This window comes from Ictalurus furcatus, chromosome 21 (assembly GCF_023375685.1).
Source record: "Ictalurus furcatus strain D&B chromosome 21, Billie_1.0, whole genome shotgun sequence".
Lineage (NCBI taxonomy): Eukaryota > Metazoa > Chordata > Actinopteri > Siluriformes > Ictaluridae > Ictalurus > Ictalurus furcatus.
This window is the reverse complement of record NC_071275.1, coordinates 4724015-4746147: the sequence shown is the minus strand read 5'-3', so window position 1 is coordinate 4746147 and position 22133 is coordinate 4724015. Positions and strand designations below refer to the sequence as shown.

At 39.5% G+C, this 22133-nt stretch overlaps 1 protein-coding gene across 1 annotated transcript in view; it reads right to left on the bottom strand.

Annotated features, from left to right (window-relative positions):
* The window catches only part of asic1b (acid-sensing (proton-gated) ion channel 1b), a 349583-nt gene that overhangs the window by 270515 nt on the left and 56935 nt on the right, over positions 1-22133 (bottom strand). The window lies entirely within an intron of this gene.

Below are 22133 nucleotides of genomic sequence, written 5' to 3'. Positions count from 1 at the left end.
CTCACTAGTAAAACTCAAAAACTCACCGAGTTTGGTGGTGGATTTAAAAAAAACAAAACAAAATTTGCTTAAAGTTAAAGTCAGTGTACACAGAAGCCTTAACCACATGTTTTTAATTGAAAAGTCATCAGTTCGACTTAGCATTTAACACTCCATTTAACAATCTTATCAATCAAGCTAATTCATTGAATATCAGCTTATAACTCTTTTTTCCTTTTCTTAGTGAAGCTTCCTGAACCAAAAGCTACCAAGCAGTCCAATGTCCAGGTGGGGTTTGGTACCATTTTACGTGACAGACTGAGTAAAGTGGAAGTAAATGTGGCAGTCGAAGCTGTGAGAAGGATCTGGGGGGGAAAGAAAAAAGAAAAAAAAAAACCCTCACCGATACACACAGTATACAGTAATTAAAGACCATCTGCAGGATTTAGACTGTATTTCAGGAATTTCTGAATTGTACGGCTGCCAGATCGAGAGAAATATTTCCTCCTTTGGTTCTCATACCATCTGTAAAATATTTCAAGTGCTGCTTTAAATGCTGCGTCTTCCACAGTGCAGAAATATAGCATAGCTTTATAGAACAGGTTGTTTTTTGTTTTTTTTAACAGACTATGTTTATGTTCTCCTGCTTCCTCGTCTCACATGGAAAATGCCTGAAAATCGTTCGTTTGGTGCGTCTTTTCACTTGTTCAGGCCACTAAATTACAGATGGTAGATTACGCTTTAATAGGGTCTCATATTTAAAGTGGTCTGTTAACAGATCTGCTATTTATCATGTAGTGAGCACCGTTCCCCTAATTATTGGTGAGCTGTTGTTAAGCAGTAATTACATGCAAGGTAGAAGTATAAAAGTTCAAATGTGGTGCTATGGTTTGTGTAAAAAATAAATAAATAAATAAATAAATAAATAAAGGAATAAAATTCTTTCCTTCACTTTCAGAAACTAGTTTATCCTAGTCAGGGTCGCAGTGGATCCCAACCACAGGAACAAGGGCGTAACCTGGCCTGGGCAAGATTTGTTCCATTTTATCTTCAGTGAATGGAAGGAAGACCAATCAGACAGGGTTTACATGAAAATACTCGTGTCTTATTGGCTGATGTGTCTCAATTTTGCCAAACACTAGCTCACACAGTCAGCCAAAGGTGAGGGGAAAAATTTACGTTTTGTGTTTTTTTTAACCAGTGAATGGGTTGAAACTAAAACACTATCATCCTCTCATGCTGAGCAGGAAAACAAGGTGTGTAAATGTCTATGAGTTACATGAACATGATATGAGCAGAGCATAAGGACAGATAATGTACTTTACATGGCACTGTAGTAGCTAAACCCATACAGTGATTGCTTAGTTGTGCCTCCTCTTGGCTAGCGACACCAAACTGTCGTGTCACAGTAGATAGCCAAAAAGTTTTACATTTTATCGGTCTGGTAGTCCTACAGACCGTGATAACACCCGAGGCAGGTTTTATGATAAATCCGACTTTTTGTCTGATCGTGTCTTTCTTTCTAATTGCAAATAAATTCAGTCATTTCATTTCATTGCAACCTGGCGTCCCTTCTCACGTTCGGTTGTAACGATACTGAAGTAGGCTCAATTTCACCAGATATCATTTTTAAAAGACAGAATTAGTCATTGACTTCATATTTAATATCTTTTCATGTTTCACTCCCTGGACTATTGAGAAGAGGCTTGTGGTTCATATCAAGTAGGTCCATTAGCAAGGTTTTTACAACCAGATTATGAAAGTTAACTCTGCTTTCATTCGTGAAACTGCCATTATATTATAGGTTTTGAGGATTTTCCATCATGTAGGCCTAGTAATAATGGTAGTAGTTGTCTAATATTCTGCTTTGAGACCTTCGAGCGGCTGGACCTTCGAGCGGCTTCGAGCGGCTGGACCTTCATGTGCAGATTATATGGCAAATCAAATGCAAGCCTTTCGTTCCTTCTCCAGGTTTCACATTTTAAGCAATTAGCCCTCACAAACAAGGATAAAATGCATGGGAACAGTCTATTTAGAACATTTTAAAAAGCTTTTTGCTGGAATAGAATCTGGGTTCTGCCCTGAATGATTAACAGTCCAGCGAACACCCCTGCCCAGGAACACTGGCTGTGTGTCATTCTGTCAGAATATGATTTTTAACATCTCGTTAAAACCTTTTTCTTTTTTCTTCTTAAAACCAACCAAGGCATGTACATCAATTCATGTCGGAATTACTATAATTATGACCTTCAACTTGTAAAAGGCACTCACTTCGTCGTCCAACTTGTAATTGCCGGTTAGGAGCTCTGAATTTTCTGTAATCTCTGACTTGAGAGTGTGCGACCTCATGTTGTTAGCAAGCATGGCTGGAAATAAAAATGGTTTCTAGAGTTAAGTATAGAGGGGTGTTATGTCCATCAAACAAAGCAAAAGTTGACTGCATAATAATAGTATGGGGTAGTTACGCTTTGTATCTTTACATTACTGAAAGATGTTAAGGTGTGGATTGTATTTCCACCGAAATCGTCTCGTGTCTTAATCAGAGGGGACGAAGAAAAGCTCTTAGCCATCCTCTCGTAATGAACCGTAATTCCCGCTTGATACGAGTATTCTGCAAAAGTTTTGGTGCAAATTGGTATGCCTCTAGAAAGAGCCTCCAACTGTTAAAACAAAGGGGAAAAAAAAAATTGATAATTCCCTAAAAAAACAAAACCACTATTCTCTTAATAATCTCTCTGCAGGTGAATTTGTTTCCATCCAAGATTCCAGCCATATTAGTAACAAAACAGGAAACATACAGTGCTTCTAACCATAAAGTTATATTATAGAGCCATCTTTTAGTAAAATGAATGTTTAAAGAATGTTTCTCTTCCTACTTTTTGAGGTCACTCTTCTGTTTTTGTCAGTCAAGTTACCTCGAAATGCTGTTGCTACATGTGCAGAGTTATTTTTCATACTGCAACAGTTACCTTTAATCACAATTTTACAACGACACTGTCCATGGCTCAGTAAGGAGCACTTTAACCGAATGAATTCCTGGCAAATGTCATATTTGGGATCCCTAGAAGTGCTGCTTAATAATAGAAAATTCCTAGTTGCTGCACTGATTAAATAAATAAATAAATAAATCATGACCAGAAAAAAATGGGTTTACTGTATATTAACTATGTACAAGTAAAAGAAATCCATCCATCCTCTTTCCATACCGCTCGTACCAACCCTTCTCACACACATTCAGACACTATGGACAATTTGGAAATGCCAATCAGCCTACATGTCTTTGGGCTGGGGAGGGAAACCGGAGTTCCCGGAGGAAACCCTTGAAGCAGTTGTAGAACATGAAAACTCCATGTACAGAGGGTGCAGGTGGGATTCGAACCCCCAACCCCAGAGGTGAGGCAACAGTGCTAATCACCAAGCCACCATGCTACCAATAAATATTTCTTTTAATGATTTGCCTCTGATACGAATACCACTTTCTAATGTTTTGAGTTCATCCATGTATTATATTTCATATTGTTCATGAAAGTTTTACGCCTAGGTTGTCTCTGAAGATCCGATGTGTCTCATTTCATGCGTTTTGGTACGGGGTGTCTCTGTGATACAACACACAAAGGTCAGAAATGATGGAACACCCTGGCTTGTTTTTGTTTTGTTTTTTTAATCTCCCTTCTCTTCCCCCCTCCCTTCTACTCTTTCCTACATAAATTAGGTATGTTCAACCTGTAGCTTAAACTTGCGGCCTTTCTTGTTGGTGAAAAAGGCTGATCTTTTTCAATAGTGAGAATAAACATCAAGAATCTGAAGCTCAAACCCGTCTCCTGACGCATCATTGCCAAATATCTAAGAGCTTGGTGCCGTGACCCGGCTTCCAACATATGCTGTGGACCATGCCTATGTAGATTCTGTTGGGTTAGTGTGTTAGGCTTTCTAGCTGCAAAGAATCCTTTTTAAAATGGTGAGATGTTTAAATCACTAACTTGCCAACTAAATGTTTTCTACTCCAGTAAATGTCATGCTTTGATCGTGTTTCTGGATATGTGCCATAGCAAAACTGGCATTAGATAAATATATATTCAGTTTGTACAAGGTATAAATACCACATGTCAAATTCTGTTGGACATGCACCGTCACAGCTGAACAAAACTCGTTTAATTAATCCGAGATCATTTCAGCACTGACGTTAGAGCACGACGGACACTTATCTACAAAACCAATACAAGGTGTTGATGTGGGTAATTCTTACGACCAACATGTTTACTAGTTTATTACTCGCCAACAATCTACTTTGAATAGAGTCACATCCCACTACACCCACGGTCCGTTACTATTCTTTATGCTCCATGTTACACGTCCCCGTTTCATATGATATGATCGAGTATTAGGATTCAATACGGCGGGAAATGCATTCGATGAATGTTAGAATTCTATTTAGTGTTTCATGTAGATTTTCGGTTCTTACCACGTACACACATGAGGCAATTCCGATATAAATAAGGAAGCGGGTGTTTATAAGCATCCGAGTAGTCTGGATGGGATGATTACCAAGTGCACTTAGAAATTCACTTCACTGTGTGCGAGGGCTCAACGGTCCAGATCTGAGCATGACCACTGAAATCCCCCATCATTCTTAGAAAGATAAAGGTTTAGCATATAACATGAATAAATATGATCTATCCTGACAGGGTTTTTGCCAAGAAAAAAAAAATGATCTAAACTATTTTTTTTTTTTATCCGAGATAACCACATTGTCTTCTTTTACACCTCTTTACAAGTACTGAACCCATTCCAGTATACACGTACATATTTATTCGCTTCAATCTCTTACTCTTGTCCCCATTTCACTTTATTGTGTCACTCTACAAAGCTCCATCCAGTCAGCCAGTGCTTGTGATCTCTGCCAAAGCATTGATAATTGATTATTTAAGGGACAGGAGACTCCTGATTACTTCATATTTCAATCACTCTGACAGCATGGAACAGCTTTAAGACTGATTTAACATACGATTCATCTTCCCAGATTTGTTTTGAACTTTACATAGCAGGCCTGTCTCCTTTGTATCCGTCACTGGGGGAAAAATACACATCATCTGTTTTCGGTTCTCTCTTATTCATCTCCCCTCTTTCGTTTCTTGGCTCGGTTAAGAATGCTTGGGACTCGTGCGCCTCTGGAAGTGCGTGAGGGAGGAAGCTGTGGCTCAAACGGAACGCGTAGGCCTAGTTTATACCCCCCCTAATGAGACCGCCAGCCTAGATAAATATACTAACACGGGGAAATAGCTGCGTTGGGATTGTGCTGAAACCGTGGAACCGATGATGGCTGGCAGCGTTTTAAAACCCCTGCCAGCAGCCGCTTTAATATGTTTGTTGCGTCGCCAGGAAAGGAGCTTAGAAATGATATGCCATCCTACAGACGGCACTTGTGAGAAATTAATGGCGGCATGTCCCCCGAGCAATCTGCTTTCCATGTGAGAAAGTTCTGCAAGGAATCATCCACGTGAGCAGTCAGACGCAATGGGCTGCATAACTACGTTAGATGGTATGGAAAAGATTGGACGTCTTCCGATATCATGAAAATCACCACCGCTATATCAAAGCTTGTGCAGCAAAAACATCAATTTCTGATAAATGGTAATATTGACTTAGGATTTCGGGCCTGTTTGGTGTTTGGTAAATGCAATCCAGAGCTAAGTGTTCACTGGGGAGGAATGGGCGATACTGAAAAACTAATCACTGAAGCGGAACTTTTTTTTTTTTTAAACTAATTGTAGATACCAGTGTGCTACAATACGTCTGAATCATATTAAAGGTTGAAGCGCTATGCAGAAACCTCTGTTCTCTAAAACATCTGTCTTTTTCAATACGTCTAAATTCATTGGGATTCATTTATGAAGGTGGATACAAACAGATGTGTGTAAATCGTTCATACGAGCGTTCGCACAAGAAATTTGGTATTCATGAAAATCCCAATAAATTCAGGAAAACACTCGTATCCTTCTCCTGCTCCTGAGTGTGCGTAAGTTTATGCATAAGAAGAGTTCCTTACTAATGTAAACCTTCAACTGATCAATTTCAAGTCATATCATTTGTATGGATTGCTGATATTTTATATCTGGAACATTCTGCCAGGTTTATATCGCTTGTTTTGATTACCTTGACAGCACTTAGCAGACGCCGTGATCCAGAGCGACTTAGAGAAGTGCTTTGGAGTCTCTATCCAAAAACACACCCTCGTGCTATTTCACTCGGTCAGGGACTAACAGTATATTGGAGAACATTTTGTGACCGGTCGTTTTATATGATTGGTATTAATTAAAGAATATTTTAAAAAGCGAGTAAACATACCCCATAACGTAAAAAAATAAAATCATTCAATTCTCGCTTGGTAATTTACAGGTGATCGGCGTCCATCAACGTACACGTGCAAGGACGAAGAAAGTCAGCGTTTCCGTACTTCTGTAAGGATTTTTAGTTCGGTTTGGTTCACGCAAACATTTACACACAGCTTGATCTTGAAAGACTGACAAACGAGGCCCGGCGTCTTAACCGGATAAACGGGAATGACTCATACATGCAGAGCTACTCACTCCATTTGGAATTGTGCAGAATTTCTTTGTTCGCTTGATCTTCTAGAGACTTTTCTATCACTTCACCCTACTAACAAAGTGGAGTCCATTTTAATAAACACTGCAGATGGCAAGTCGTTGAAAATGTTGCCGACATTCCTACTCATGCAAACTGAAAGAGTGAAGCGCTGACTATGAGGTTAAAGTGCGAGTTGAATTCAAGAGTATTTCTGGAGCTGTAGATCCCAATGATGTGAGAACAGCAGCGAGAGTAGGACCAGTGTCGGCCTACAGGTTTAAATTCCGTTTAATATCCTAAAGCCATGGTTCTCAAAGTGGGGTCCAGAGAACCCCAGCACTCCCAGTAGTACAGCCAAGGGGTGTGTGTAGAGTGGTGAAAATCCCATCCCACCGGTTATCATCTTCATTAAGCTCCATCAATACGTTATGACAATTTTAATAAACCTGATGTTTTCTGTGAGTAAAAAAAAAAAAAAAATCCAAAAGAGATCTAATAAAGAGCCAAAATATTGTACACTATTCTTAGTGTACAATAATGATTAAACGATAAACAAATAAATGATTTAATCATCCAGAACTATTAGAGTAGAAGACCAGCTTGTACATAATTTCAGGTTTAAAGAGAGTGTGGTAAGCATAATATTACCAGCAGTGCAACTGGAAAATGTGGCAGACCTAAACACTCAGCTGGACGGTGGATAATTAAGTGATTCTACAGCAATATGAAGTATGCAGCTAAATAAAACAATGTCACCTTTCAATATTGTATAATCCTTTTACAATCGGCTGTCTAATGTTTGTGTGTTCGACATTATTGTTGCTGCTCAGTGAAATATTATTGATGAATTTATTTGAAAGTCTTAGATTCGACACCTCATTGAAGGCCTATTTGTGGGGAAAAATAGGTGAATAATTTCAGTGTCTACTGTCAGGTTACTCAAACATAGTCAGATATTTATTTCACATCGATCAACTCGGAAGATTCTCCATTGATCTTGACAAAGTGATGGCGCCCGCGTGAGGATCTCTACGCAAGCCGAGACCACGTGAGATTGGGTGAACGGGCCTCGGCTTCCAGGAGGCGTCTGTTAATATGGGAGACTTCGAAACCCCTGCGCAAATCATTCCAGATTCACATGTCGATCGGCTCATTTGCCATTTATCGGAGAGGAAAAGAACGGTCTTTTGGTGTATTTTTGAGTAATAACTCATACTAGTGTACGCCGATGTGAGCTCCTACACAAAACACAATGGTTGGTAGGTAATATCTGTGGTAAATCAGTCCCCTCTAGGATTTCACGACTTTGCAATCGCAGAAATGAACACAAAATCAAGCAAGCTCTGCGATATTCCGAGGGCATTTACCAACAAATTCAAGCAGTCAATTCAAGCAGTTATACGCACACAAAAAAAACGCCACAAACTGCATCACACAGTTTGAAAAAATCAGGAGCAAAATCAAGCATTTTTAGCTGCAACGAAAAAAAACTCTGAAATCCTGTACGGACTGGTAAACGTCACCGGATATCACTGTAACGTAATCATGTTGGAACGATAATATCATCGTAATGTAATGTAGATGTAATATCACACATGCCTATTGTGCACCTCCAAAAAAAATACGCCTAATATCCGGAATGAATAGCAGGATTGTGTTCTAATAAATGTGTACAGTTAAACGTCCCGGGCTGCAAATGGTTTGAGAACCTCTGCTCTAAACTGCTACTTGATCGACCAATTAGGCACAACCCTTAAGGGGTTATGTAAAGCATACGCTAATACACCAGATGATTTCTCCGGTATTTCAGAAAATTGTAACGACGTTAGCGAGATGGTAGATTTTAGGAAAGGAAAATCCTCTGTGGTAGGGCTCTACTTAGAAACTTTAAGGGGTTCTACCAGAACAACTACAACCATCAACCTTCCACTGATGACCAAGAGTGTATTCATGTTTTACTTTCCATGATCAACGGAGACTCCGGTAACTCAAACATAAAAAGGTTTATATTCTAGATCACAATATAAAACCGTACAGCCTCTGTCCTTACAATGTTGAATATCTTTTTACTGGAGATCAGTACTGAAAGATGATTGTCTCAAACTAACGGCCATTTATTAATTTCCACAACAGTTTATCCCTAATTTCATTCACTTGTTAAGCCAGGATAAGGATCTGTTTTTATCTCCGATTCATCTTTCGAAAGCTTGGCGCATCCTTCCCCAGATTCTTCCATCCCCTTCATGCTTCTTCAGTGGGAAGAAGATCCCGCTCCTGGCGCTCGGCCATCACGCCACAGCACACAGGGCAGACTGTGTGGATTAGTGTGGCATGAGGCCCTGAGTAATAAACCTCATTAGCCATGCGTTTATTATTCATCAAGTGGAACCCAATTGATCGCTTGTCTTTGAGCACTACGTTAATTGAGAATTGATTGATCTGACTCGGACAGAGTTGTGGGAATTGATTGGGCTGATATGACTGGCAGACTCATCTGAGCCGAGGTCTCTGATGAGCATGGCCTTTCCATAAAGAAACATTATCGGAAAGTCTCGTTTCGAGAGGAGCAATGAGAGGGAATGTGTTTTGTGGATTATGAAAAATTGTTAGAGAAAAAAATAAATCTATGACGCCGACGCAGACTAGAGTTGTCATGATACCATAAACATTTTACGATATCAGGATACCATGCAATATTGTGTTCATAATTCAAATCTACAAAAGGAACCACATTTACAGAAATACATGGATATAAATGAACAGGCAAACCAGATTCATCTGAATAGGTTATTAATGAGAATGAAAAACTATGTAAATACTAAAATTAGAGAGGTTTGTTTATCCTGCATAGGACCGCTGGGGAGCCTGGAGCCTATCCCAGGGGACTCGGGGCACAAGGCGGGGGATACTCTGGACAGGGTGTCAGCCAATCGCAGGGCACAATCGCACACCCATTCATACACAGACAATTTGGAGACGCCAATCAGTCTTTGGACTGAGGGAGGAAGCTGGACTACTTGGAGGAAGCCACCAAAGCATGAGGAAAACATGCAGGCTCCAAGCACACATGCACATGCTAACCACTGTGCCCACCCTGTATTGTTTTTCTTAAATAACAAATAATCATGTAATCCCATTCATTATTAGTCTTAAATTATGTGAAAGGTCTGCCAAGTCTCTGTAAATGCGTTGCCACTGTAGAAACGATAACATACTAGAACAAGCACATTAATATAAACCTGTGATTTGCATTACAGCCGGCATGTTCAGAACTGCTATCGTGAGTCAAATTTTGTGGATTATGATCACTGCTGGATTTGAGATCTGTCCCCGTCCCTGTTCGGCTCGTCGGGAAAACCTGGCAGCAAACACAGCTAATGCCATGCACGCTCTGCCATGACCCAGGTCCAATGAAGCATTCTGCTAAAAATAGCTACCTAACAACAGTGTTTGTGTGAGCTGGACCACTAAGAGATGTCTGTGAGATGAGCTTTTATCGATTCAATCGCATTATCGGTGTCTCTCATGCTCTGTGGGGAGTGCAGGTGGGAAATGGATTCGCTGGTTCAATGAGAAAGATCATGGCAATTATGTTATGCTGGGAGTGACTCAATCTATGGAGGGATGAGATGAGAAGTTCATGCTGTATGCTACAGTGTCTGTATTAAGCCGTTCTCCTAAATCCATCCAAACTCCAGTTGTAAGTATATATATCTTCTAACTAAAAAAATAAATAAATAAAATTACTGACCTCATCTGAATTGCTCAGGAAGTTAAGAAACAGGAATTTTTTTTTTTTTTTACAAAATTAATAAATAAACTCTTCGCAGTGAGTTTGTTTTATGCAATGTGAAGTGAGTTACTGTTACCACCATGAAGTTGATCATTTTGCAATAACACCACATCCCGAAGGATTCTACTCCTCTCAAATGACTTGCCAATTGTTACAATTTTTGATTATTAAACAACTCATTTTTGATCAGATTATAATATTGTAGAGTCAGTCCACCTCAAGTGGTCCAATAATTGCAAAGTTGGTTGCTTTTTAAAATTTTTTTTTTTTTTTTTTTTTTTTTTTTTTTTGAGTGATTACCTCCATGTATTGTCATTGCACAATCACCAGGTTTTTTGGTTGTTTTTTTTTTTTTAACTTCATGTAACTACGACGGCCATCTTTGTGTCATGACAACAAATTTCGGTTATACAGCAGTCTACGGACACCTCAATATCTCTGCTCAGGATGGACCTAGCTCCTTGGAACATAGTTGAGCTCTGAGTACGTTACAAGGTACAGGTACGTATATAGACATCTGCAAATTCTTGTACTTAAGACTTGTACTTAGAACTTCAGTCCAAATCTAATGTTCACGATTGCTCACAGTGCCACATTTAGAGTCAAGTTATAATGGGAAGGGTTTGAGTCACAGTTTGAATTTTTTTTTTTTTTTTTAAATAGGGGTTATCTAGGTAAGTGTGCATGCAGAACATTTCAGGTTTGAGACTTCTCTTTTTCTTTTTTTAAATGTGGGAGACAAAGTGCTTTTTTTTTTAATTCCCCTCAATGTCTGGTTTAATAACTCTGGTGGGGGACCAGACACAAACCTGAGATTTTGACAGAAATAAAAAAAAAAAAAAAAAAATTTGCAAAAAGTACAAGATTGGAGCTAAACTCTGCAGGACAGTTGACCTTTACGGTTTGAAGGACCAGCCTGATCTATCATGTTGAGTAAATTAAGAGACATCTTAATCCTGATAAGTTCTGCAAAAAATTAAGACTGAGAATCAAACCCTTCCCATTATAAATCGACTCTAAATGTGGACATGTGGAATTATAAGCATTATATTTGGACTTAAGTTCTAAATCTAAGGAACAAGAATGTGCGAAATGTTTATATATGTACATGTACCTTGTAAGGTGCTCTGGAGATCAGTTTTTGTTCCAAGGAGCTACAGTAGGAACATCCTGAGCTGAGATATCGAGGTTTCCCTAAACAGCTGTATAACCAGAATTTGTTGTGTGCCATGACACAAAGATGGCCGTCATAGTTAAACCAAGTTTAAAAAAAAAAAAAAAAAAAACAATAAAAAAAATGTAATGGTGGATTTGCAATGCCAACACAGAGGTAATCCCAAGAAAATTTTGGAAAATTAAAAAGTCAGGCAAACCTGCCTTGATGGAATCAGCCTGTATTGTATAATTAATGCTGTGGGTCATCAATGAAACAAGTTCACTCCTTTCATCACTTATGTTAGAGCAGATATAAACAGTCGATCTCTCACCAACCTCTGACAATGGAGACTCCTTCCATAAATGATACATAAATGTCTCCTTACAGAAAAGTCATTGAAGATATCAACGATTATACATGTGTCTTTGTTAAATAACGTGTTTTGAATCTATTTATTAGATTCTTTAGATTAAACGGAGTATCTGCCAAGTCTCTGTGAATTACCATACAAATGATAACATTAGAACGAGCGCATTAATACTGCATAAACCTGTGATTTGTCAGAATTAAGTGAAAACTTACTGAAAATCAATCAACACCCCCTGACCAATTATAGTCTAGAATTGAGCGGTGTTGTGTGTGTGTGTGTGTGTGTGATTATATATATATATATATATATATATATATATATATATATATATATATATATATATATATATATATATATATATATATATATATATATTTTAATTATAGCTAGCAATTTCAGTCTTCCATCCTCAAAAGCATTGAAAGATTCACCATCAAAGGGGAAATAGAGGAACATTTCCTTATTCTCCGTTTCCTCTCTGCCCACCTTGTGCTCAAAAAGGGCTTTGGATCCATTAAGGATTGTGAGGCAAAGATTTGTTTATAGATTATTTACTGTTGTATACTAACTCCCAGGAGCAGTTAGCTGAATATTTGATTTTTTGCCATTTAGAACACTGGCCAAGCGTACAGGGACGCTGAGCCAGGTTTCAGTTATCGAGAATAATGTAGCAGATTGCGAGTTAAATGAATCAGCCCAGCAAAATCACATAATTTGGCCAAAAGTTTGTGGACACCTGACCAAAAAGCACATGCGGATGTGATGAACATCCCATTCCAGATTGAATCTCCTTTTGCTGTTATAGTAACACCCACTCTTCTGAAAAGTCTTTCCACTAGATTTTTGGCATGTGGCTGTGGGGATTTGTGCTCATTCAGCCACAAGAGTATTAGTGAGGTCAGGCGTTGATGTTGGGGAGAAGGCCTGGAGTGGACCTCGCTTTGTGCACAGTGACATTATGCTGAAACAGGTTTAGGCTGCTTAGTTCCAGTGAAGCGAAACTGTAATGCTACAGCATACAAAGACATCCTGTACAATTGTGTGCTTTCAACTTGGCAACAGTTTGGGGAAGACTCACATGGGTATGATGGTCAATTGTCCACAGTATTATTTTGGCCATACAGAGTATATTTAAACAAACTTTAATCGCCTTAGTAAATCTAATCATCTACTGTAGGCCTAATGCTTCATACAGTCCAATAGTCTCTGCTCCCTAGAAACTTCCTAATATATTTTACTTTCACTGCTTAAGTTATTGGTGTTAATTAATAGAATAGATAATACACTAAAAAAAATTTCCTCAAGGGAAGTGATTTTTGACTATGCTGTGCAGAGCCTTGATAAAAATATGGTAGACTAGGTTGTTTTTTTTGGTCACTGTGCCTGTTGTCATCTGTATTTATGACTGCTAGCAAGCCATCAACTTGCTGGGAGTCTTTTTAATTAAACACGGGTCATGAATCTCAAATCATGGCGTCTCTGTAATTTAGATTTTTTTTTTATGATACCCTGCAGGATACCTGGCCCTTTCTACGGATAGTCAGCTTATTTATTAATATTAATGAGGATTAATTTCTCCAGCATGTAGGCCCGTGATTTAGGCCTTCATAAGATCAAAAGTTTCATGATACAAGCTTGTGGAACAGTAAAGTCAGGAGGATTACACCAGTATTAGAGTTAGAGATCTTCTTTCGTGTCATCCAGATCAACTCAACAGGCTAGTGCATGGAGATGAGAGCTCTCATACGCAGAGGGGTAATGATGTGGTACCTCTGGTAATTGGTATACTGCCAAGAAACAGTACAGTTTTCCTAAGGTTCTACATTTTCCAATGATGTCCTTGTATCTAGGGCTGCAACTAAAAGCATCAATCGACTAATACTTGTACAGAACTCATAACTGAGCTAATTAACTCTTTTACCAGAGGCCAAACAATGGAATTTCCGCCTGTTTGTGGTGCCCGTGTTTAGCATTGAATTTATTTGTGATGTCACACCACAGTAGTGATTAATGGCTCATATGAAAGTAGACACTCAGGGTTTTAAGAATTTGCAGTGGGCTCACACCCCTCCCCTTTCCCATCGCCCTGCTCACCAGTAGCTAAACACACAGTCACGATACTCTACACACAGAAACCCAACCGTGTCCTGACTAATCTTGTAACGGACCTGCGGTGATGAAATAATTTGCTTATGTTGATTGAAAATGTCTGATAAGTCCATTTTCATTCCGCAGGTGGAACGTTAAGCCAGTGTACTGTGAGAAAGGGTTAAATAACATGGTCACTAAACTGCTATGTAATTAGTGACATTTATCAGAAAATCTATCACAGCATGAGAATATCAAGTGTTTGTCAGCAATTACACAGCAATTTTATTTTTTTGCAGTTATGTCTTACCTGCAATTCAACCCATGATTTTTTTCAGCTCCAACCAGACAAATTGAAAATAAGGGCAAAACTAAATATCCACTGGCTGTCTTGCTAATAAAAACCACTCTGTGCACACGAGCCGAATCATTTTCGGTGTGCGGAATCGACTCCGAAGCTTCGAGTTTGACTCTTAGTTTTCGATGCCAGGAATCAGTGAATTTTGAGGACGACAATTTGTACTGTGTATGTTAAGAAGCACTACACTACTGCCCAACACTGCATAATGCACACGCTTCATGACAAGAGTTATGGCTTGAAGTGAGAAAACGTTCATCTCGTAGTTTAATCATTCATTTCAGACCATGTTCAATCATTTTCAACCCATCTAGTTGTCATAGAAATGACTTTTGGCCAGAATATAAGAATGTTTTCTGATAGGTCATGAAAGATAGATCAATAACACCATAAATGCGTGATACCGCTAACAAACCCGATAAAGTAGGACAATTTAACAACTTTGTTGTGTTGACATAATTTCCATCAAAACAGTAAGTCATGGCAGGACACGGAGTGGGTCCTCCCCCTTTTTAAATTGCCAACAGCATTTAGCTAAGCTCACAGTCCGAGCCAAGCCGTACCATGTGGTTTTATAATGTTGGGGGTGGGACACCGATTCTAGAGAGCATTTGATTGGACAGAAATTCTGATGAGAAGCTGAAGTGCAGAGTGATGTCATCAAAATTGTTGCTCTGTGTTGGTGGTGTAGAGAGTGTAAATTTTGAATGCATCTCTCTTCTAAATGTGAATTCTGTCATTGTTTTGGAGCACACTAGCCTATAGATACCCTTAAGGCTGACATTCATACTAAAACCCACAAAACTTTAAACGTGATTACATATGGACTTCAACGCACAGCGGTTAATAAGCGTGGTTCAAATCAAGGACATTCCGACAAACAAATGACAAAAATCGAAATGTGTTACATATAAAAAGTTATTTCATGAGGCTAACCGCATAGTGTAATGTAAAGAGTTCCCATACTTTAGAGGGCTCTGTTGTAACATCACCATTTCCCATCACATTTTAGTCTAAATGAAGTGACGTAATGCCACAGTGTGCTTCAAAACACACAAGTTCAACTTGGACAATCAAATCGTTCATAAAACAAGGGTCAACGGGTGGCATGGTGCCAAAGCAGGTAGCATTGCTGCCTCAAAACTCCAGGGTCTGATGAGAATCCTGAGCTGGGGTTTCTGTTTGTGCTGAATTTTGCATGTTCTCCTTATATCCCTATGGGTTCCTCCAGGTTTCCTCCCACCTCCCAAAAACATGCCAGTAGTTGGATTGGCTAAGATAAATTGGTGTGAATGAGGGTGGAAATTTTGTGCGCGCGCGAATGGTGCCCTATTATAAACTGACATCCCATCCACACCCACTGTTCCCAGGATAGACTCTGAAACCCATGCAGTTTGTAGGACACAATAGCATCAACAAGGCATGTGTAAATGTGAACTGCAATATGCAGTGTTTCTTATTATTGTTCCAAAAAATAAATATTCTACCAACTGAAGACTGGATATAAAGCCATGTTCAGGTGAACCTCTCAACCGGGATATTTAAAGATGCCTGGATAACGCTGCACTTTTTTACATTTTATTTAGATTTTACATCAATGCTAAAACAATCCAGACCTATTTAATGTGATTTTATGAATTTTGCTAGTTTACATTTCATATAAATTGTGTTTTGTTCATTTTTCGTATTTCAAATGAGGATTTGTTTATTTAAATGATCTGTTATTACCTTTCTAGCACCACTTTATTCGGAACCGCACAGGACCCGAGGTGTCACTCCAGCATCTTGGCGCTACACCAGCTGTGGGCTGAGAATGGGAACTTGGCTCATCTATATTTATGAATAAAATTTTAAATCAGATCCGTCCAGTTAAATCTGACCTGTTTAACTTCTCATATGAATTAAAAAAAAATCTAGCTATAAATAGAGTTCACAAATACCTGCAGGTAAAGTTTAAAAAGTCAAATGGCTTATAATGGATTTTTTTTGCTGTTGATATGAGCAGTTTATCTACTGGATTCAGTTCCTACATAGCTTATGAAAGACATTTGTTCAAAACGTCCTGTTTCTCTGGATACTTTGTGTACTACACTAAATTTTTACTATACTTACACTTCCTAGACTATTCATCTGAATCCAGTGACTGGGAAGTACAATGAAGTACACTGAACTCAGTGTCATGTTCATGGAATCGGATTAAGATGACATGGTGCATTATCATGCTGCAAGTAGCCATTATCCATCCATCTATTTTCTGTACCCTTATCCTACACAGGGATGTAAGGAGCCTGGAGCCTATCCCAGGGGACTCTGGGCACAAGGCGAGGGACACAATGGACAAGGTGCCAACCCATCATTGGGTACAATTGACACACTAAAACACACACGACAGAATTTAGTGATGCCTACAAAGTATGCCCTTGGACTAGGGGAAGAAACCTGGAACACCTGGAGAAAACCCCCGAAGCATGGGGAGAACATGCAAACTCGGCACACCCAGGGCAGAGGCAGGAATCAAACCCCAATCCTGGAGGTGCGAGGCAAACGTGCTCCCCAGTAGCCATAATAAGATGGGTAAATTGTGGCCACAATGAGAGTCAGCAACAGTACTCATAAACTGTGGCATTAAAATGATGCACGATTAGTATTAAGTGGCCTAATGTGTCCAAAAACAACAGCACTACCTGAACGAATGACACATGGCTGGCTTGGGTTCATGAATTTATCTTCTTGATGTCAAATTCTGACAGCAGAAATCAGACCTGGTGATTCCCCCCCCCCCCCCAATTTTCAACCGTCCTGTTTCAGTGAACCTGTGCCCATTGACGCCTCAGATACCTGTTTTTGGCTGATGGGAGTGGAATCAGTGCTTTTGTAGCCCATTTGTCTCAAGGTTGGTGTGTTGTGTGTTCTGAAATGCTTTTCTGCTCACCACCGCTGTAAAGACCGGTTATCCGAGTTCCTGTCGATCTGACAATAATCAGATGCAGAGCTGTCCAATCATCTTGGGCACTCAAGTCTACTTTGCCAAATAAGGGCTAATGCAAGCCTGCATGTTCTTTACTTTAGTTGATGTATCCCTGAATAAATAAAAACGGAGTAGATCAACTTGGTAGATCAAGGCACATGTATAGAAAGTAGCTCTGCAACTACATTTGTAATGTAGAACACCTCCAAAAATTCTTCAGGAGGTTGTCCTTGTGCTGAACCATCCAGCTATTTATTTAAATGGAAAGAACTCTCAAAAAATACAGCAATTCCAGTCTTCCATCGCCTTGTGTGCGCGCTTGCAACCAGGCATTTATAGAAAACACCCGATGAGGACTTCGCCGAACATAAAAGGAGACAATATATCTGAAAACTTATCTCTTTTCTATATTAGAAAAACCTAGTGGTTTTGTCTTGGATGAAAAGCTGAATCAAATGGTCTCAAGAGATTTGTCATGGTTTGATCTGAGAGAAATGCTGTACCCAGTTAAATGAATTGTCTGCCAAAGCAATCGCTTCAGTCAGAATGAAACATCTAAGGACCGGTGAAGAGAGCCTCAGCTCCATACCGTCCAATTGTCTATAAAAAATGCTCTGACCAGGCAAAATTAAACGGGAAGGCAGGGGCAGAGAACAACTAGACTTTGTCAACTTTTTTAAAATGAAGGTAGCAGCAAGGACCGCACGTTTTACTAAATTAATTGGGTCTTTGATTACCAAATCAAGAAATTTAGCTGTAAATCGGATGCAAAGAGCATTTAAACAAGAAACGTCACATTCAGGAAAATTTAGATACAGTATCCTATTAAGACTTCCTGAGAGCTCCTGTGTTACTCATTAATGTGAACCTGGTCTAATCAGCTTCAAATTGTATAATTGCCGATGTGCGTTTTTTTTTTAATGCAACTTATACTCGGATTACGCCGTCAAGTCTTAATAACTTATATACTTATACTTTACATCTATTATACACATATATTTAATGACAATTCTATGAAACCCAGTAGTTCCATATTAATAACGTGAAGGAAAACGAATTCAAAAGAAATCCATAAAAATGAAGACATAAGATTAGCTATTCAATAAGGGCAAAAGTAATGGCACCCAATAAAAGAAGTGTGTGTGTCTATAGAAGCACTTTCGTTATTGTCGTCACGTCATTATCGGCGCTCTGTGAGCTTTGCCTTTTATGGAGTTCTGTGGGCGTCAATAAATGTAAGTCAGCGGCGCTTGAATACACTTAGTAAAATTGCCATTAACGGAGACCGATTATGAACCTTTTTACAAGATGTAATAAGTCTCAGGTGTCTGAAGGTTCAGATCAAAATATCCCACGGATCATTTTTTATACCGATCTGTGAGCTGCTGCTCCCTGCCCCCTCTCCGGAAGGGGGCTGTGCCTTTACAGCTCGTGCTTCAAATACTACGGCAACAAATCAGGAAAAACAGTACGACTGATACCGTAAATACCGATGCTCAGCCCTCTAACGTATGAACCCGAGTCGACACTGATGAAAGACAGCTGTGAGAACGAACCAGAATGTCTTCTCATCACTGTAGCTGCTCCAGCGCGGAGAACATGCCGGACTGTGTGCACCTCACTCAGGGGAGGATCTATGCTAATAGAGCAGAGTCCGTCACCAGTCGTGGGCGGGGCCCGTTCCAATGTGATGTCATGTTGGAGTGAAAACGACTCATTTTGAGGTACTGTTTATGATTTATGGGGGGGGAGTGGGTGGATTTTTACCATCGTAGGGTGGTTGTGTACACTGCCGACACATTTACGTTCAAAAACCATGTGAATTTTGCATAATAGGTCTCCTTAAATTGCCGTTAATTAAAGCCCCATTGTAATTTTATCGGAAAAAATCTGTGGGAAAAAGTGACGATCAACTAAACAGAGTAAAGAGTTGACTTGTCAAAACTGAGTTGTGTGAGAGAGAGAGAGAGCGCGAGAGAGAGAGATCGAGTGAGAGAGCCTATGAATACGGCTGCATGTGGATCATAGTTTTAGGCTATAATGCAATCTGTCATAACACACCCACACACTCAATCACATATCCATCTCCAGGTCTCACTAGCATCCCTAATGCTCCCACACACTGGCAGTGTTTCTCACAGTGAAACGTTAAAAGCCAACAAGGTTCTTTCCATGTTCTATTGATCAAAGGCTGCGCAAACGGGAGCTGGATGCAAGCAGCAACCATGCGCACTACGTGGGCCGTGCTGCCTCAGTGCTGAAGGTACTCTGTGCTGCCAGGTTCTTCAGCATGGCCCTCAACCTTCAGCTATATGCTTGCATTGCATCCATTCTCGACTGTACATCACTCTGGATCAGCAGTCTGCCAACTGATTAAATATAAACATGAGTGACAGCACGAGCTATGAATAGCTATATGAAGAGGTAGATGTAATGATGTTACCTGTAGTACTCAATTTGCTTCTTTTATATTAGGGTGCAATAGTAATGTGTCAAGCATATGACAGCATGGTGTGCATTGGTAACAGGCTAATGACTTGTGAAGTCCATGCCAGCTCCAGTGCACACTGTCATTAAGGCAAAAAAAGGGGAAATATTAAGAATTGGGAGGTTGAGAGTTCAAATCCCAGCGCTGCCAAGCTGCCAATGCTTGGCCCTTGATCAAGGCCCTTAACCCTCAACTGCTCGGTTGTATAAATGTGATATACGCAAGTTTCTCTGGATAAGGGTGTCTGCCAAATGCTGTAAATGTAGACAATATAATTTGTAATGAAAGTTATTGTATTAAATTAGTAAAGAAGGCAATATAGAACAAGTCAACAGACTGTATAATAAAGTAGACTATGTATCACAAAATACCACAGTGTATAATACATGAAATATAATAAACATTTTAACTTCAAGCCTACATTCCCTCTTCAGAAAATGTCTATCTCAAATAAGAGGAGGCTATGGGGATTTAGAACAAAACCTGTTTCTCTTAAGCACACTGTTCCACCACCAACACAGACATTTTCCTCACTGATCCAGTCAGGGTTAAAGAAAGTACCAGAGCGACTGGGAAATTCATAGCTACACATGAGACCACAGGTTTAAAAACACATCTACAGCTAGAGAGAGCTGCAGGACTTCAACAGCATACTAACTAAGAGCACAATGAGAGGATGGATGGATGAATACAATGCCCTCCACTAATATTGCCACCCTTGGTAAATATGGGCAAAGAAGGCTGTGAAAAATTCACAAAAATACTCTGCTCTCATGGATAGACAATTGCAAACACCACAGGTTTATCAAAAGAAAATATTTTTGTTAAATATAGGTTTGCAACAATGATTGGTACCCCTATGAATTCATATGAGAAAAATATATATTTGAAGTATATTCCCACTGATATTTAAATTTTTTTTTACTAAACCTGGGTGACTAGGAACAGGAAATTGTTCAATAATCATTTTTCCACCATCAGGGCAATAATTAAGAAGTTCCAGTCAACTGGAAATGTTATGAATCAACCTGGAATTGGACGTGTGTCTATATCGTCTCAACGCACTGAAGATGGTTCGAGTGGCCAAAAAATCTCCAAGGATCACAGCTGGAGAATTGCAGAAGTTAGTTGTGTCTTGGGGTCAGAAAGTCTCCAAAACTCCAATCCGAAGTCACCTACATCACCACAAGTTGTTTGGAAGGATTTCAAGAAAAAAGCCTCTACTCTCATCCAAAAACAAACTCGAGCGTCTTCAGGTTGTCAGACACTACTGGAACTTCAAATGGGATCGGGTTCTATGCTCAGATGAAACCAAAATAGAGCTTTTTGTCAATAAACACCAGAGGTGGTTTTGGCGCACACAGAGAGGTAGCCATATTGAAAAGTACCTCATGCCCACGGTTAAATATGGTGGTGACTAATGTTTTGGGGCTGTTTTTCTGCCAGAGGACCTGGACATGGCATCATGGACTCTATCAAATATAACAGATATTAAATGAAAACCTGACTGCCTCTGCCAGAAAGATTAAAGTGGGCCATGGTTGGATCTTCCAGCAGGACAATGATCCAAAACATGCATCAAAATCAACACAAAAATTATTTACTGACCACAAAATCAAGCTCCTGCCATGACCATCCCAGTCCCCTGACTTGAAACCCATAGAAAACCTGTGGGGTGAACTGAGAGTCCACCAGCATGGATCTCGAAATTTGAAGGCTCTGGAGAGATTCTGTATGGAGGAACGGTCTCAGATCCCTTGCCATGTATTCTCAAACCTCATCAAGTATTATAGGAGAAGACTCAGAGCTGATATCTTGGCAAAAGGGAGATAGCACCAAGTATTGACTAAAATGGTGCCAATAATTGTTGCACACCTATATTTAACAAAGATACTTTTTTTTTTAATAAACTTTTGTTTGCAATTGTTTGGATATCCATGAGAGCAGAGTATTTTTGGTGAATTTTTTTTAACAAAAAGATCAAAAAGGTTAAATAGTCCATTTTTCACAGCCTTCTTTGCTCATACTTACCAAGGGTGCCATTATTACTGGAGGATACTGTATATAGTCAGATAGACACACCCCTATCAGAGTCACACCAGTGACAGATTGGCCAGAGCTGTATGCCCGCATTCTTCAAAATTAGAATGCAGGGCGGTGCACAGACATTTGGGGAGGCAGGTGCTCCAGAGGGGGGCAGGGGGGGGATTCCTCTCAATTATTTATAAAAAATAAAGTTGGATACTGTTGGACATCTTTTCATTATTTACGTATTTATTTTAATACCTGTACACTCATGCAGATGTTTAATACCAATTCATAAAGAGACAATGGTCTTTAGCATTCAC